Source organism: Elephantulus edwardii, unplaced genomic scaffold (genome assembly GCF_000299155.1).
Source record: "Elephantulus edwardii isolate Elephantulus edwardi_28Jun2011 unplaced genomic scaffold, EleEdw1.0 scaffold00092, whole genome shotgun sequence".
Lineage (NCBI taxonomy): Eukaryota > Metazoa > Chordata > Mammalia > Macroscelidea > Macroscelididae > Elephantulus > Elephantulus edwardii.
In genome coordinates, this window is record NW_006399842.1 from 10,750,708 (window position 1) to 10,757,254 (window position 6,547).

Below are 6,547 nucleotides of genomic sequence, written 5' to 3' on the forward strand. Positions count from 1 at the left end.
TAAATGTCACTGGGAATTAAGTGCCATACCTTATTATTTCACCAGTGTGGAAGTAATATGAAAATTGTGTCCATTTTTGAGTGTTCACAATAAGGGAGGAACTTGAAACAGTTAATGTCAGCTAATCCTGCATGTAGATAACATTTGCTTTCTGTTCACATATAAAGAAACAGAAGTCGCCAGTGGTTCGATGGCTTGTCCAGAGTAGTAAAAGTGTCAGAAGTCCTGTCAGAATTCACATCCCCCTGATTCCAAAATCTACATTACCCCCCCCCTCCCGCCCCTTGTGTAGCTAGCTATTTCTCATTGCTTCTGAACAGTGTTTTAGTGTTTGGAAAGTCAAGAGAAGAATGGGGTGTACTTAGAAATACCTTTTTTGTTTTAAAAAAGCAAACTTGCTTTTAATCTGAAGTAGAATGAAGCAATTAAAACGATTTGTCCTTGAGGCTGAACAATGGGCTCACTGGTCACCAACAGGGAAAATTTCCCGCTAATAGCACCAACCAGCATACATCTGTGGCAGGTTGAGCTCATTTAGAACCATTATCCCTTTCACTGAAGAAACACCTCCCCCCAAAACAAAACAAAAAACCCAAACCCTAGCCCTACCCATGAAATTCTTTCCAAGGTTATTCTGAGATGATTGAAGCTGACAGAGCACTGGACCCAGGGTTAAGCAAACCAGAATTTGTCATGTTTTTACCAGCTACCATCAAATAAACTTGCATGGTTGTGCTACCTCCTCTCCCTGCAAATGAGGATTTCTCAAGATTTAAATGTAATAACACATATGAGAGAACTCTGAAAACTGTAAAAGTGTTGACCCTGTATGTTGTTAGAGGATACTGACTTGGCTTTACTTGTACTGACTGTATGAATAACAGCACAAACATCTGCCAGTGCCAACTTGACAGTCACTGCTGGGCTTAAGTTCGTGTTTGCAGTCCGTGGGTCAATCCTTCTTAGCGATGGTCCTCCTCACTTTTACGGGCCCTCTGCTTTTCCAAGTATGATTTTCCAAGGACTGACTCCTTCCTGAAAACATTCCCAAAGTATATGAGACAAAGCCTCACCATCTTTTCTTCTAAAGAACTCTTTTGTCTGTACTTTTTCCAAAACAGATTTGTTTGTTCTTTTGGGAATCCAAAATTCAACACTGAAAATCTTTACCAATACAATGCAGTGGTGTAGATTCTTCTTCAGTCTTACTTATGAGTATATAGAAGCTGACTTAATTGTCCACTCCAAGTGAGTAATCAGGAAAAAAATTTAGACACCATGATATCCTCTAGATTGTGAACCTCTTAGCGAGGGAGGCATTAGGCCTTTCATTTCTTTATCGTACCCTATTGAGCTCCAGGACCTTGAACAGAACAGTGCAGATCCGTGCAGGTTTTTTTGGTTTTGGTGTTTGGGTGGGTTTGTTTTTGTTTTTCTTTCCCCCTGATTATCTTCATCTTAAACCCCACTTCACCCCCAGGTTGGAAGGAAGCAGCCTCTCATTTCTCTGAAAGCACTTACTGTCTGAAACTCTCTTTTAAGACTCTTCTGGATTAGTTTGTTATCTATTCCATTTCTTGAATACTGTTAACAAAACCAACTGACTTTTGATTCGAATGTGTCAGAGTAGAACTGAGCTGGACAGGAGTTTTAATGGCGGATTTGGAGGAATAGGTTACCACTTACTAAGTGCTTGTTTTGTGCCAGGCAAAATGTACTTTACAGGCACTTTCTAACTCATCTCAACAGCCATATCCTGTCTCCTTGTTATGCACTCAACTCCTTCCTGTCTGTACAGAACCAATGTACAACTGACCTTTCAGCAGGTTATCAGAGGCTGTAAATTGAAACAAGAAGAGATTGTCCATCTTTCTCCCATGAAGCAGCTGGTGGTTTCAAACAACATGCTTTTGGATTATTAGTAGTGCAACTCTTTACCTCCTAGGCCACCAGAGGCATCTTTATTCTTAAATTGCAGTAAATAGATGCAACCTTCTTGGTCCTACTCATCAGCTGACAAAGCATAATCTGGACTCAGGCTTCCTCAGCTGTGGCACAACCTCCCCAGGGCTCTGACACAACCTCTGTGGCATGTTGTCATCTTGAAAACTGGCCACCTGGCTCACAGGGAGTTGTGCTGCTAACACAAAGGCCATGCTTGCGTGGCAATTCAAGTCTACTAGGGGTTCTGAAGAAGAAAAAGGGGCAATCTCCTCAGGAGCAATTTACAGTCTCAGAAATCTGTATAAGCTATGAGCAGTCCCAGCTCACTGACAGTGGAGTTTTTTTAGTTTGAATTAGAGCCTATGGTTTAATGGCAACTCCTTCCAAGGAACCAGAGACTCACTTGGAGTATTGTGAAATTAATATTCTCACATTCTTTATCTGCAAAACAGAAAATATTAGTTACCCTTAGCTGATGAGTGTGTGACGATAAAATGACACGAAACAAAATGAGGAACAAAGTGCATAGAACATGCCTAAAACCTCTCTGAATATACAATTGTTATTATCATATATTCTCCCCAAGCGTCTTTTTCCACTTCTTCCAGCAAAATTATAGTATTTTTAAGCCTCATATATGAATATGTCCTTTACTGTTGCCATAGAAGCCAGCACTTGAACCATATAGCCCATTAAAACCTAAAACCTCTTGGTGTGCTGTTGATTCTGACTCTTAGTGATCCTATAGGACAGGTGTGGTATTAGCATAAGAGTTGGCTTTTCTAGCCATTACATTAACCCCTTCTGGTCTCCAGCTACGTTAACTTTAAATACACGGTCTTGCAAATCATCAGCATCTACGGGACTTGGATATGACACTGGACTGGAGCAAGACCCTGGTGACAGCCAGACAAGAACGAGACCCTGATGAGAGTGAGATGCCAGTGATGAGACTCTCGTGATGGTGGTGGAGACACTGTGGCATTGCTGTGGAGAAACTGTTGCACAGTGTGACTTGAAGCATCTTCCTTTTGTACTGGCCACAGTCAAAGGTTTTGCCATTCTTTTTGGATGTTGGAAGGAGAAGCTGACTTATAACTGTTGAGGTGAATCTTTCTGAGTGATTGAGAAAACCATGTTGTTGTTGTTATGTGCTGTCAAATCGCTTGCGACTCATAGTGACCCTATGTACAACAGCCCTAAACTCTGCTCTGTCCTGTGCCAATCGCACTGTCTCTGACACTCCCATCCCAATTATCCCAGTCACTGAATCAATCCACCTCATAGAAGGCCTTCCTCTCCTGTGCTGTCCCTTCACCCTCCCAAGCATGATGTCCTTTTCCAAAGACCTGCCTCTCCTCACAACATGTCCAAAGTATGTTAGACGGAGCCTCAGAATCTTGCCTCCAAGGAGCCACCGGTTTAACCCTTTCCAGGTCAAATCTGTTTGTTTTCCTAGCAGTCCACGGTATTTTCAATACTCTTCTCCAGCACCACAGCTCAAAGGCATCAATTCTCCTTCTATCCTCCTTGGTCATTCTCTAATTCTCTGATGCATAACAAGTGATTGCGAAGACCATGGCCTGTATCAGATGCACCTTAGTCTCCAGAGAGACACCATTGCTCTTCAGTACTTTGGAGAGGTCCCTAACAGCAGACTTTCCCATGGCAATATGCCTTTTAATTTCCTGGCTGCTGGTGCCAAGATTGTTGACTGTGGAGCCAAGCGAGCTAAAGCTGTGTACAATCTCAATCTCTTCACCATCCATCCTGATGCTGCCAATTGGTCCAGTGGTGAGAATCTTTGTCTTCTTGACACTGAGCCTCAATCCATATTGTAGGCTGCAGTCCTTGACACTCTGCAGCAGGCGCTTCAGGTCTTCTTCAGTTTCAGCAAGCAGGGCTGTGTCATCCGCATAACGCAGACTGTTGATAAATCGTCCACCAATCTTGACCCCACATTTCTCCTCATAGAGCCCAACCTCTCAGATAATCTGTTCTGCATATCGGTTGAGAAGGTATGGAGATAGGATGCATCGCTGGCATACGCCCTTCCCAATTTTGAACCATGCAGTGTTCCCTTGCTCTGTTCTGACGACTGCCTCCTGGTCCAAGTATAAGTTTCGCATTAGAATGATCAAGTGTTCTGGGATTCCCATTCTTCTCAGAGTCAGCCACAGTTTGTTATGATCTACACAGTCAAATGCCTTTGCATAGTCAATGAAACACAGATAGACATTCCTCTGGTATTCCCTGCTTTCAGCCAAGATCCATCTAACATCAGCTACAATATCCCTAGTACCACGACCCCTTCTAAACCCAGCCTAGACTTCTGGCAGTTCTCTGTTGATGTGCTGATCCAGTGGTTTTTGGATAATCTTTAGTAAAATCTTGTTTGCATGTGAAATCAGTGAGATTGTTCTGTAGTTTCCACATCCTGTTGGGTCACCTTTCTTTGGGATAGGAACAAATATCGATCTCTTCCAGTCAGTTGGCCAAGTGGTCGTTCTCCAGTTTTCTTGGCACAACTTGGTGAGCACGTCCAGGGCAGCATCTGTTAACTTAAATATGTCAATTGGTATAACATCTATTCCTGGAGCCTTATTTTTTGTCATTTCCTTCAAAGCAGCCTCAACTTCTTCTTTCATCACCATAGGCTCTTTCTCATATGTTGTTTCATGAAATTCTTCTGTGTCTTCAATTCCTTTCGATACAGTGACTCAGTATATTCCTTCCATCTTCTTTTAATACTTCCTGGATCATTTAACATACTGCTGAAAACATCCTTGATTATAGCAATTCGAGGTTTGAATTGTTCTTCAGTTCCTTGAGCTTAAGATATGCTGAGCGAGTTTGGCCCTTTTGATTTTCTGACTCCAACTCCTTGCACATTTCATTGTAATATTTTGCTTTGTCATCCCGTGCTGCCTTTTGAAATCTTCTATTCAACTCTTTAGTATCTTGAATTCTTCCTTGTGCTTTCTTCTCTGCGCTCCAGTGCAATTTTCAGAGTATCTTCTGACATCCATTTTGGTCTTTTCTTCCTCTTCTGTCTTTGCAATGACCGTTTGCACTCTTCCTGAATGATACCCTTGATATCCTCCCACAACTCATCTGGCCTTTGCTCATTAGTGTTCAAAGCCTCAAACCTGTTTCTGAGCAAACCATAGAGATCTTTAATCTGTGTTACTGAACTGAAATCATGATATATGCCTATGAAGGAATTGTGTTTTGTTGTTAATCTGGCTTGGGACTGCTGGACTAACCCAGGACTTGTATTGTGAGATATTCTTTGCATCTCCCACTCTCCTACCTATTTCCCTGATAAACCCCACTCATGATACCACAATTGTGAGTAAAGTGTGTGAGACAACAATGAGTATTAAACCCAGTGATTTGTGGAAATAAGTACAGGAGCATGAGGGGTGGCATGTCTGAGCTAGCAGCTATCTATTCGCTGCTCTGGATGTTAGTGACAGGAACAAATGCCCTTTATGAAGCAGGTAGAAGTCAGATTGGGCCATCCCACTTGGTAGTTCCTCCTTTTGCAAAAGGTAGAATAGTTACTAGGGGGTCCAAAGCTGTACTTTATATGGAAAGAGATTACTACATCTTCCTCCTAAGACTTCCTACTGACTTTCCACGTAGCAGCCCACCTCTTAATTTCTGTTCCATTTGGGCTCCATTCTATAACTCACAAAAGATGCACATAGATAAGATTATAGATCAAGAGTTCTAATAGGATCTGTTTTGATATTAGAATTGATGAGCAGTTGGGAACAGTGCTTCAAGGTTGAACAGCAGCTTACAGTTTAGTATTAAGCAATATAATTGTTGGGGACATGGGTTTGGGAACAATATCCAAAATCTAGAGGTTTTGATAATTAAACTAATAAAAATTAAGTAATCATTAAGGACCAGTACTAAGAAATAAATTCCACACTCGCAAGCTATGTGACCTCTTGCAATAAACTAAATCTCTCTAGTCTTGATTTGCTAATGTATAAAATGTGCATAGCATAGGCTATCTCAGAAGGTCATGTTAAAAGGAACTTTTTCAGAGAACAGAATCTAGTGATGACAGCTCTAAGTATTGGCTTCTATTAAATGAGCATGATTGCTTTATTTCATTTGTGATGTTGCGAACCATTTTTACTACTATGATCCTAATTTTTTAAGTGAACGAATCACAGAGACATACTCAAACCATCACTTGTTATTATAGCTGGCTTGAGACTCCAAGAAGACAAAGATTAGGAACAGGAATAGAGGATATTAATCAACCCTTCATAAAGAAGTTTTGTGAATCTTAATTTCTTTTTTAACCATATTTCTTATTCACCTCTCTGTGTTTTTTCTTTCCTTAGGCATTTGACTGGGTGGATCATAACAAACTGTGGCTGACTCTGAGAAAAATGGGAATCCCAGAACTTTTAATTGTGCTAATACGAAACCTATACTTGGACCAAGAGGCAGTAGTCAGAACAGAGCAGGGTAACACTGCATGGTTCCAAATTGGGAAGGGTGTACGCCAGGGATGCATCCTGTCTCCATACCTTTTCAACATGTATGCAGAGCAGATTATCCGAGAGGCTGGGCTCTA

At 41.4% G+C, this 6,547-nt stretch overlaps 1 pseudogene; it reads left to right on the forward strand.

Moving 5' to 3' along the window:
• The first annotated feature begins 5,362 nt into the window (after positions 1-5,362).
• LOC102861623 overlaps positions 5,363-6,547 on the forward strand; it is a 32,525-nt pseudogene continuing 31,340 nt past the window's right edge.